Source organism: Protomyctophum bolini (assembly GCF_963924005.1).
Source record: "Protomyctophum bolini genome assembly, chromosome: 6".
NCBI lineage: Eukaryota > Metazoa > Chordata > Actinopteri > Myctophiformes > Myctophidae > Protomyctophum > Protomyctophum bolini.
The window spans coordinates 34,479,550-34,492,563 of record NC_137867.1 but is presented as its reverse complement, the minus strand read 5'-3'; the positions used below and the strand labels follow the sequence as shown (position 1 = coordinate 34,492,563).

Sequence of the window (13,014 nt, the reverse complement as noted above, 5' to 3'; positions counted from 1 at the left end):
ATGCACTGGCTCCCTTGCCACGAGCAGCGCCTGGGTTGATAATGGAGGAGGAGGGATGTGAGTGTGTGTAGAGAGATGTGAGGATGAATGGGTGTGAGAAGCAGGGGGTTGGTTGGAGGAGGGGTGGGAGGGTGATGGTGGTACACCTCTGGTCAAATAGCCCAGTGTTGGCTCCAGATTATAAAATGCATCAGCAGAATCGGCTGCCTGACCTTGACTCTCTACTGCAGACTTGTGGTATTAAGTAAGGACTTGGCTCCACCACGTGGCTAATTTCATTTACGCGCTGCAGCTGAGAACCTCGGCTCCCATGTGTATATATATATATATACACATCAGACAAGGGCTGTGGACAGTTCAGAAACCCGCCTACCAGTGACATCAGAATAATAGAAACTGCAGGATTTCTATTCCTGGAAAGTTAGCATGCTACAATAGAAGCCATTGTTCTTGCATTAATAAAAATCACAAACGTGTGAAGTGAGCAGTGCCTTTTATCATGATGATAATGTATGATGATGAGAATGTCATCATACATCATACGGAATTATACGGAATAAAACGTTTATTTTGACAGTCGTGCTTGCTCTCGTAGCACTGGTGTAATGCTGCGATCAGGCGAATGTGCAGATCAGACCTGGCAACGGGAGGATATAGCAAGAAAGACAGACTTTGACTTGGATGCGCGTCTTGCGCGATGACGTCACGTTATATGAAGATAGTTTAAAAATGGGTCAATGGGAAAAGCAGCATTCCGGACTAACCATTTTGTTACCGTAATCTGATGTTGTGAAAGAACGAGTGGTGAAAAGTACATAACTCCATCCAGAGCGCACACAGCTCAGAGCAGGTGGGTCTTATGGTGGTGAAAAGTACATAACTCCATCCAGAGCGCACACAGCTCAGAGCAGGTGGGTCTTACGGTGGTGAAAAGTACATAACTCCATCCAGAGCGCACACAGCTCAGAGCAGGTGGGTCTTACGGTGGGTTGACCTTTTTACGGCACCTGATTTGGGACTAAACACTGGAGTGTATCTGGTCATTATGAAAGATAGATGTCTAGATTGTTTCATTTTCAAACTATCTTCAAATAACGTGACATAATGTGGCATCCAAGTCCAAGTCTTACCTAAGGTATAAGAAAATTTGGTTAGTCCAGAATTCTTCTTTAAGTATATTGGATTAGGCCTGGGCTGTGGCTCAGCGGTCCAGGCACCTTGGCCGGTAGTCCAAGTCTGGCAGTGTGCTGCGGGTTCAACTCCAGATCCCGACGGCCTTTACTGCATGTCACCCCCCCATCTCTGTCTCGCATTTCCTGTCAGCCTACTGTCTGTTGCTCTATACAGAAAATATATAGAATAAAGGCGAAAGTCACACAAAAAACAAGTACTGTATATTGGATTAAAGTGACCTCCATTCTTATCACATGCTGCTGTAAAGTGTAGTTGGTTGTGGTGAGGCAAGCTGGTCACACGAACCATTGTGAATCGTACGTTTATTGTCTTCCTCTCTAATGCAAAATCGGTCAAACCCGATGGCTATAGGTCGGGCTCCAGCACTCATCTATTGATTTACTAAATACTGAGTGTGGTGATTGAAAGGCTGTTGTGTTGAGCGCCACACAGAGCGGACTTTTATTGCTGTTGTCTCCTCTGGGGATGCATCAGGTTGCCCCACATTAACATTCACTCTCGCTGCAAAGCTGCATGCAATCCAGCTCAATCAATGGCAGTTCAGCGCCCCCCATGCAGTCCTGCTCAACGGTACGTTTAACACAGGCCCTTATAAATATTTGAGGACGTGTCGATGTTTTATTCCTGCACATCAATTTGAGCTGCTCGACTTTGGCGAGCCAAGATAAACAGTACACCTCTTTCCTGGAAAGGCCTATTAGACTTGTTAATTGTTCTTGAGCGTTCAAATGGAGCCAAATGTGTGTAATAACAAACGCTTTGCTAAAAGATAGCCTATAAACAATTCAGAAGGCTTTAAGAGCCTGTTGATTGGCAATCAAGTTTTCTTTTTGTAATTGCTCAGGCTGAACCAAGTACTCCTCTACAGCCACTGTAATTCAAACATTAGGACAACTTTTATGTATGGTATACCGCTCATCTTAGAATGCCACCCTCTCCTAGCCTGGTTTCCAGCCCATAGACCCCGCCCACTCGACTGAGCGCACTGGAGGCTCTCAGAGTCTGACAATCAGGCTAGAGCTAACCCTCTCCTGGTGCTCACCCACTTTTGACACACAACCATGAAGAGCTTGGCATAAATACGGTCACCTATTTGCATTTCTGTGGTAGGAGTGTTGGCGGTTGACTAGTTGGGACCTCAAGGAAAGCAGAGGTCATGACAGGACAAGTATCACATGGGCCCCCATACAGGAGGTCATGTTCACATAAGACCACCTCATCGTTTCTCGCTCTGCTGTCTCTTTCAGTAATTCACTGGTGTGTGTGTATATATTATATATAACCACGTCCGACAAAAGGCCGGGGCTGATGACCCCCTCCGTTCACTTCCTGACAGGAAGCTGAGAGAGAGTGGCCACTTCCTGTCTGACCCTATATGCGCCTCTGGCAGCCCTCAAATACCCTGTTCTCCCACAACCATGACATCCTCCAGCTGTCCTTGCCCAGTTTAAACCCAGTCCCCTCGGGTTTGTGGTGGCGTTGTGATGTATTGCCATGTCAGGCTTCACAGTGGGACTCATAACCCTAATGTTACACAGGACCAGGTGGGCTGAGGGTGAGGCTGACTGCCCTCTCATATCTTGGCCTGCAGGAGGGTAGAGGGGGAGGGAAAAGAAAGTCCTGCAATCTGCTCTCTGTGTGAGGCCATGATGGTCCCTGTCCTTAATGGCTTAGTTTTCCTCTGGAACCGAGGGAAGGCCTGTCAGAGTTGTTAATTTATCACTTTAAAATAGGAGGATGGGGGGATGTTGCAACATCCTTGATTGGCCCCAGACAAGCCTTCTGGAAAAAGGTAGAAATGGTTTGTTTCACATGGAGCTGTTGTGTTCTGTACTGTATGTGTATGTGTATATCAATATCACTTTCATTATCACAGCCATTTGGTAGACTTTTATATAATGTCGGCCTGCCTACAGTACAGCACAATTAATGCATACATTTTCAGTATAGTCTCAGTATCACAGTACCACTTATGCCCTATTTCAAAAGTATGGAAAATAAATTAAAAAAATCTAATCTTCAAGCTCACAATGTGTCGCACTGCGATGCATACTGTATTAAGCTTGAGATTGGCTATTTTCTGTATTCATGAATGGTTTCATGAAATATTTGGAAAATATTTGTAATTTTTTTCAAAATAGGGACACCAAGATTAATGTGGTTAACCCAGGCAATGTTAGAGCACATCAACAGGCTGGGTGCTGGGCTAAAAGAAACTTCATGTAGATAGGATGGAGCCCGCACACCACAGGTAATGGTAAGGCGTTCTTTATTTAAATGCTGACAACGTTTCGATCTGTGTTGATCTTCATCAGGTCATGACCCAGGCAATGTTAACACCACATTCCATCTCGTCAGCATCACAAGTATCATTTAAGCAATATTACACGAGAGGGGGTGGTTTAACGTCAATACTGGTGGTTTAACGTTCATTAATGCACGCATGCGATGCTGCAGGCTTGTGATTGGCTGATCACCCCATAGCAATGATTTGATTGGCGCAATGATTTGATTGACGCCAAAAGTGTTTGGCCGGCATGACATTTGTGATGATTTGATTGGCTGAGCACGGAATGTGATGTATGGTGATGTATGATGATAAGAGCCCCCTCACTTCACACGAGTGTGATTTTTACATGCCAGAGTTGCTGGTTTTAATCTCCGTAATTCAAGAGGAAATCTACACGCCATTGGCCGTTGGCGGGTGTTAATCTTGTTCTATGATGTGAACAGGTCATGAACATAAATACAGTATGTTTCCATTTCTAAAGCACTTCCTCTGAGTGTCAGGGCGAGACACTCGCCACCAGTTAAATTGTCTTTTGAGAAGTGGTAAACAAACACATTCATGTGGAATGGTTACTATGACAAATATACCAGTGAATATATTATTTAAAAATAAGTTACACCGTTTGTAATCCTTGGCTACTCCCTGTCTGGAGTGAAATGGCAAATCCCATTGTACCTTTATACTCTGACACCTCTGTATTCACCCAGAGTAAGGACCGCAGCCTACACAAACACTCTAAATGGAACATTCTGGCCCCGTCTGTGACGTACACACTCTACGACAAGTACGAGCTGGCTGTACCCAGAACAGCTGCTGAAAAATGGATGAGATTCAAGCTTTGTTGTTGTCACAGAAACGCAAAGGAAGCGGGTTTGGTTGTTGTCATGGAAGCTCCCCACAGGGGGTTTGTTATTCATATGTGACTGTTCACATTATTCCTCTTCTCTCATCGTGTTGTTAACAATACGAACACTAATTAACTTTGCATAGCACTTTAAAAAAACCACAACCTAAATTGATAAACTTTTCAGAAATGTAAGCTTTTCTGCACTGATTATACCACAAGCACAGCCCATTAGTTAGCCTATACAAAAATGAAAACACAGAGGGACCTGTTGGCAAATATGTTTAGCGTGCGTGCGTGCGTTGATGACGTGGCCAGTTGTATTGTTAATTCAAAGTACCATCTGCATTGGACTGTACAGTATGAACAATAAATACTAAGACATCACCATTTTTCTCATGCGATGAAGATGTATTGGTCAGATTTTGCTGTCCCTGTTTAGGCAACCTAGCCTGGCAGTGATATGCCTGGCAGCCGGGCAGGTTTGTTATTGCGACAACCTCTTTTTTTCTTTTAACATAAAGTTTGTTTATCCAATATGTGAATCTTCCAACTATTTCTCTCCTCTCTTTCTGAGGACTAATTCATACTTTATCGCAGTTTTAAAATTCCTTTTGTCCTGCAGCGACACAGTGGAACATGCAACAAAGTATAAATTAGGCTTACGGGAGCCCACAGGGTCCACTGCTCATCCCCTGTTTCACTCCTGTTTCATCTCATCATCTGCAGCAGCTGCCCCCAACCCCTGTACCCCCCCAGCCCAACACACTCCACCCTCCATGGATGGATGTCTCCCCTGGACGTCTACCAACACTGTCTAACTGAACCATTCTTCACATTTTCCACTCTGCCACTCACTGGCTCACATCCTGGTCTCACACGGCTACGCTAAACTCCAGGACAGAGAGAGAGAGAGAGAGAGAGAGAGAGAGAGAGAGAGAGAGACAGAGACAGAGAGAGAGAAGCGGTTAAAAGGAGGGGGTGGTTGTGAATAGAGAGAGTGAGAGTGTGAGAGAAAGGGAGAGAGGGGTGGGGCGAGATAAAAAGTGGAGTAGAAATCTGTGTCATTGAATTAGTTGTCCGTGTTGTGGACAACTAATGTTCTTCCCCTATGCTGAAACCATGGGAGGCAGGCAAGCATGCAGGCAGGCCAAGACAAGAAGCACCTGGTTCAAGCTCGTATTGCGATAATTGACAAGCCCCTCTCCCATTTCCCCTGGGATGTGTAAAGCCTATTAAAACACTGTGCACTGTGCATTTCCTTTTAACTACAGAAGAGAGGCCAGTAACAGGTTGAGCGTCAGGCTGCTCAAATTCTGTCAGACAGGTATTTAAAGATATAATCCTGTGGTCTCGAATGGCAAATGGTCAGACCTGTGTCAGAGTCAAGAAAACAAAATGGACAATCCACAATGTTATGATTTGTAGTCAATGTACTGTAATGGTAGAGTGAAGAGGATCAGGAAAGACAGGTCATCAGCCAGATTCTGACCCCATGATGTCATGATTGGATCTTTGCTTGGATGTGGTCAGCGTACCAAACTGGCATAGTCACAGGGATAACCTTTTGATGTGGAATAGATATATTGTGCAAGTTTAAGTCGTCTGCATCGCAATTCCCCCAGGGGATGGTTTATACAAGATTTAAGAGCTACAGTGAATGAATGCATAATTAAACTGCAAGATGTCATTATGTCAGAGTCTGAAATTATCACAGCATGCTGGCTGTAATTTTTATCCTGATGTATACATTACAGTACACTTGGACAATGTCGTCCAATATTAGCCCCACCATACAAAAAAACATCATCTGGCACCCTAGTTTTGGATTGTGACAGGGCCGTCGGGCGTGACAGTGGAAGCAGTTTTTCGTTTGATGTGGTTCATCAAGTTCTGTTCCTACAAATGAGCTGCTGAACACTACAGAACCCCAGTGCAGACATAAAAGAAGATATTCAGTGCATGAATTATCATCATATAGCTTTCATAATCTCTCGCCTAAGAATAGTGAGCGCCCAATGAATATTCTAATACATACTACTGTATGGAGCAATAGTGTTTGTAATTGAAGTGCGTTTGATGTTTCTCCATAAAGCCCAGAGCATAGCTTGAAAGAAATGTTCACTTTCATCTCTCAAAAAGGGTCTTCACAAACAATAAACCCGAACTGGGTATTAGGGAGGAGGAAGAGACACTGTAGAGGGGAAACAAAGATGAGTCACGATGATGAGATGAAACATACTGGGTTGGGTGGGGGGGGACGGGGGGGACGACATCCATCAAATACGCTAAGTAATGAATATTTCTTTTCTACGCATGTAACAACTGAGGCCTGGCTTAAACCAATCCTGTTTGTTCAAAAAGCTACCTGCACATCAAAGTTCTTGAGAGATCTCTTCAGATATGTGAGAGCCTAATGTGCTTGTTAACGACTAACTGGAGATCAGAGAGTAGTTTTAACCCATTTTGGGCGGGAACCCCTTTTGGTGTTAGCATTATGCTATGCTTTAGCTATTGGAAAATAGCAGATCTACAAGCTCATAGCGCCCCACCGAGTGGCGCGCTACGAGCTTGTACGTCTGCTATTTTTGAAAAATCTACTGACATAGAAACATATAGCTTTTTCAGAAAACTGATGTAGAAGACATTTTTAGAATCTGATCTCAGGGCCGGTTTAAAAGCATTATGTCACAAATGTCCCTTGCTCCGTATATAGCTCTTCAACCACCAGATCACATTATTATAGCTAATTTCTGAGATGATATTTTGGTTTTCCCCCAGAATGCAGCTTTAATGCGACAGTGCTGAGTAGGGTCTTAAGATTCCCTCAAGCGACCTCATCTCTTTGTAGCTGAAGTGATGGATGAACGGGAGCTGAGGCAGCACAGGTGGTTGGAGAGAGAAGGAGGGAGAGAGAGAGAAGCAAGGATGAATGTATGAAGGATAGAAGGGCGAGAGACATGGAGAGAGAAGGGGGGAGAGAGAGCGAAGCAAGGATGAACGTATGCAGGGATGAAGGATGGAAGGGCGAGAGACATGGGGGGAGGGGGGCAGAACGACAGGAGTGAAATAGGGGTGTAAGTAAGTAGACAAAGAAGTATGGTAGATGAAAGGATATAGGGAGAAGGAGATGGGTAAGCAGCAAACAAGGGAAGGAGGGAATGAGATTGTGATGGAAGCGAGAAGGGAAATGGGTGAGGAAAAGATGCTGATCAAGATGGTAAAGTATAGGAGCTGAGATTGAGGGAGGGAGGGAGGGGGGCGAGGGGAGGATCGTGGGGATAGGACTGGGTATTGCAGGAGGCGTGTGAGGAGTGTCTGCCAACGGAGGATAAAAGGAGGATGTCTCACTCTCGCCCAAGCTTCCAATGTGAACACTGCAGTACATCAACTCCCCCCCAGCTCACTTCTGCCGCCAGCGAGACACGAATGCACACATGCACACGCGCTTGCGTACACACACACACACACGCACGCATACTCGCACGCACACACGCGCGCGCATACACGCACACACGCACACACACACACACACACACACACACACACACACACACACACACACACACACACACACAACCACAACCACGTCTTCTTCACGGGTGCTCTCCCCCACCCTGCCCCGGGATCTGGCCAGTTACCATGAACTTGTGCAGAGCTTGCAGTTACGGTGGTAATGCGAGAAAAAAAGAAAAGAGAGGAAAGACAGAGCAGTAAAAAAAAGAAGAAGAAAATGAAGTTAGTCGTCTCCACCTGCCAGCTGCCGTGCTGCAGTGATGCAACAGGACCTTCTGACTCTTGCATGTCATGAAGGAGACTCACTGAGTCGTGTGAAAATAGAAATGTTTGAACACGTGTTTGTGTGCATGTGCCAAAGTGTGTGTCTGCGTGGTGTGCACTCAATGAGCAGTCAGTGCACTTACAGTAGTGTATTATTTGTGCCAGTACGTGCATGTGTACAAGTCTCACTTTGAATAGTGGGCTCTGATTGGTCACCCACAACTCTGGGGTGAGCGAAATGTAATGTAAACTGAGGAGTGCCAGACAAATCTCCCCAGGGATTGTTTTTCTTCCTGTGACAGATTTGTCTGGTTTCCAGGCTATGTCACATGTCAGTACCATGTGTGTACACTAGTATTGTATTGGTGTGCATACATGAATGAGTGTTTCTTTCAGTACCAGTATGTATAGGTGTTGATGCGCCATCCTGTGAGAGAGTTATCTGATAGTCCAATAAACAGGCTGTACACTTAAAATCATGGATTCACAAGATCTGGCATTTATTGATTGCCCATAATTATCCCAAATTGAATGGTCATGTGATATACATATGAACAGCAAAGACATACATGAAAGCAAATACGACCTGTTACATCACGAATCAGATTCGATCATATCAGTCCGTTGATCGGGGCGCCCCTCGAAACACAGGCCAGAGGTTGGTCTGTCCTGGAGAATTCTGACGTGTCTCTCCTTTTCCCAGACACTATATAGGAATCTTTCTTGTCACTCCGTGACCTTGCTTGGGCACAGCTCGGCTCTTAAAAGTAATGGTAACTGCTTAAAGGGTCTACTTTCCCCCATCAGTGTGAAGGCGTGTACTGTACATGGTGTGTGCATGTGTGTTCGCACGCACGTACGCATGCACACACATGCATGCACACATGCACACAGCTGCAATCTTCGTCTCAACATGACACAGGACAGGACTGCCTCTGGACAGTCCAAGAGTTGCGGTAAGCAAGATACGTTTTAGCAGTCAGTTTTCACACATGGAATATGCAACGGTACTGCAATAACATTTTCTGCAGATGTCACAGTCTGGTTTATGCACACACTCAACGAGGGTTCACCTAGATAGACTGGCAGAATAGTTATTTATTTGAAAACATTTTGCTGTGAGGTATGATTCAGGTGTTCAGTTTTCTAATTAGTTTGGAATTTTGCCTGGTTGCGGCTGTGCTAAGGAGGCCATGTCATATCTTTACCCATCCCTGACAGTTGCCAACAAGTTTCTTGTACCCAAAATGCAGAGGAAATGTCTTACTCTATTTGGGCACTGGTCCAATTTTCAGGTAGTTTTGCCAACTACGTAAAAAAATATTTTATATATTTCATATATGCAGGCTTGATCCCCTACCAATACAGTCTGATGTCTACGTTGTCCCATATGGTGACACAGCATATTTACTGAAATGTTACAGTATGTTTTACCTATTGCCAGTGTACATTTTCTACGTTTTATTCTAGCAACATGCACGTTGTGTAGACAGAACCGTTGTGGAGCATTTAACGTAGATTCTGCAGGTTGAGAAGGACTAACTTTTGTCTTGATGCAGTGCCGGGCACTTTGGTGGACTGTTGTTATCTTTGTCTCATGGCCATCTGGAGCTACACAAGGCTTGGCGAGAGGTCTGTCTGACAGCTGACCTTGCATCCTTGCAGACCTCATCTCTCTGTCATCTATTTAATAAGGGTGGGAGTGACGAATATAAGCACAGCCCCCCTCCAATGCCCCTCTCCCCTCACCAACGCCTGCAGTATATTTATCTGTGACAGGACAATATTTCTTGTCAGACGTCACCCAGTGAGAGATCCCAGAGAAGAAGCAAAAGCATTACGCTTGCTCAGCAGAAAGCCAATTGAGAGGTGCACTGTATCAAGTCAAGGGAGACTTTGAGGAATAGTATACAGTACGTACAGGACGCTACTCTACATGAAACATAAACAGCTACATGACTGGATTAAGTGTCAATCAAATGCACTGCACTCATGAGCCATAGAGGAACCATAGAGGTCACTGAATATAAATGGATTAAAAGGCTCTGCTCTCATCACATAACAATAGCACAAGGAACAACCCGATCTTCTAGAAGAAGATATAAGGTTCTCACCCACACGCGTGCACACGCACATTCACACACGCAAACGCACACAGATACAGACACACACAGACACCGAGACAGACACACCAGTGGCAAAGCCAGAACGGCAGTCAGGATGGGCCTGTCCACGAGCGGATGGGCATGTGTGTGTGCTTGTGGGTCGCACGAATAATCTGGTTTTGTCCGTATTTATATGCGATTATTTTGGCCTATTCACGGCGAATATAGAGAAGGTCGCCCCAGAGTGACAGCCAGGCAATAACAACACGCACGCACGCACTCGCACACACACTAACTAGCCTACTGTACATTCAAAAGCTTCAGCAATAATTAGCCTTTGAATGCGTCAATGTGGAAATCACAAAAAAGCTCCCATTCCACTACCTGTTGCTGATAGTGAAGATGTGCCTGAAGATTAGGCACGTCATCAGCAGAGCATTCGATATCAAAAGCATAATCCTTTATCTTTATTGTCACCGACCCCCCGAGAATCTTTAGTTTATCTGATTGTTCGACAAAAGGCTGGAGAGGTGGCTAGGCGAGCTACGGGAAGTATAGGGAACACTAGTTTGTTCGAGACAGATGAACAATCGTGCGTTGAACATCTCCACTGGACTGTGTGAGGAACAAGGGAGAGGCAGTGGAGCTAGTGGGAAGTGAACACTTGTTTGTTAGGCTGGGAGTTTATGAGTAGAGGCAGACTCTACAAAAAAGCAAAAAAGCCTGTTTATTCGTAGACGATCACGCAAAAAAACACAACAAAAAATATTTTATTGAAAGAAAGAAAGAAAGAAAGAAAGAAAGACATTATGTAAATGATTCATGTATTTATTTACCGGTATTTAAAAAAAAAGATATATGTTAAAAAAATGCTAAATCAATAGGGTGGGCCAGCAAAAAAAAAGCATCTCCAAATCTGAGGCCATCGTTCTCAGCAGGAAACCGATGGATTGTACAGTCCAAGTAGGGAATGAGAGTATGAGACATTACCCCAGGTGAAGGACTTTAAGTATCTCGGGGTGTTGTTCACGAGTGAGGGGAGGACGGAGAAGGAGATCAGCCGGAGAATCGGAGCGGCGGTATTGCAGTCGATGTACGCACTGTTAACGAAAAGAGAGTTGAGCCAGAAGGCAAATGAATGGATGGATGGATCCCACCCAGGCCCAAAATGAAATGAATGACGTGAAGAACACGTCACCATGGCAGAGTTTCAAGGCACCATCTGTCGTATCTGATTTGACCATTGTACACTGTACAGAGACTAACCAAAACTGGAGAGCAGAAGAGAATTTGAGACGGTAGACAGTACAGTACAGTACAGTACAGTACAGTACAGTACAGTACAGTACAGTACAGTACAGTACAGGCACACACACACAGGAGTCTGGCTGGCCACAGGTAGTGACCAGCCCAACTGACCAAGTAATCGTATTCTGGTTAGCTTTTTAAGCAGTTACATGAGTAGAGGGTGTCGAAAAAAAATGCATACACTTCAGAGATAAATCCCTTTCATCCTGTTCTTGCATGTCAACAAACGCTTTAGTCCTACAGATAAGATGGTGTGACACAGGAACAAATGGAACAAAAGGTAGTATAAACAAGCCTGCATCACCCCAGGGGTCCCCTGAGAAGAGTACTCTCAGACCGACACCCATGTAGGTGACAACAACTGAGAATGCACAGGAACACACATTTGTCCAAGAACATGAAAATATTGTAGAATTATCGGTTCCCAGATTCCACCGGAGTCCACCAGGGGTCTATATAGTTGGTCCCTTTTGTTTTTCCCTCAACACCAACAAATCCCTTTGCCGAAAAGTTGTAGCTTAGAGTTGTGGATCTGCTGTTTGTTTTAGCTGAATGTTCGAATATCTATCTATCTACAGTTGAGAAGTTGTGCGCGCACAACTTTGTGCACAGTTCGGGTGGCCAAGTCATAGACCGTCACATATGTGGAGTATGCGGAAGTTACTCTGTGTTTAGAACCGCGCACGGTTTCCCACAGCGGGGCCAGCTTTTGCAGTTTCCCTTTCCATGGGATGGAGCGATTGCGGTGAGTTCAGAAAAAACATGGTCAGTGGCCAAAGACACATCGCTGTCTGCCTTTGTTCAAAATGTACACTTTGTGTGTGTGTGTATCACTCGGACACAATATTCACAGAGAAACAACACAGACTCGTGGCGTATGATGATGTGCCCAGAATAAAGTTGATAGAGTTCAAATGGTTAAGCCTGCTTTATACTCTGACCTCATACAATGACGGCGTGCACCAACAATAGCCGATCTACTGTGTGCTTGTGGATCTAGCCTAATATATCTAGAGAACTCCATATATGGAGCTGGCTGATACATCTAAGTCAGACACCAGGGATTCCATATATGGCTGACTCATTGTAACATCACTGGGATGACTTAAGCATTCTAAGATACCAGGTACAACCACGATTTCCAATGCTACTCATCTCCCCTCAGCACAGGACGGGACACACAGGAGGCCACGGAAGAGGACAGCGGACAGGACATGATAGAGACCTCTTTGACTATATATCTTCAAGACTTGAACTTTAAGTCCCTTGACCTCTGCGCCGATTATCACCACTTGACAATACTCAGGGTCAGGATCCAGACTTTGACCTTTGGCTTGAGCTACTAGTTGCCTAGTCTTAGACAACCAGTCCCCTTTCCTTTGATTTATATTTTTCATTAGAGGTTGCACGAGTTGGACCACCAAGTTGGACCAAACATAATGAATATTTATCGTTAATAGACCTTTACACAGACAATACATCTGAAGCAATGA

At 44.8% G+C, this 13,014-nt stretch overlaps 1 protein-coding gene across 2 annotated transcripts in view; it reads right to left on the bottom strand.

Moving 5' to 3' along the window:
- The window catches only part of dtx1 (deltex 1, E3 ubiquitin ligase), a 74,099-nt gene that overhangs the window by 43,624 nt on the left and 17,461 nt on the right, over positions 1-13,014 (bottom strand). The window lies entirely within an intron of this gene.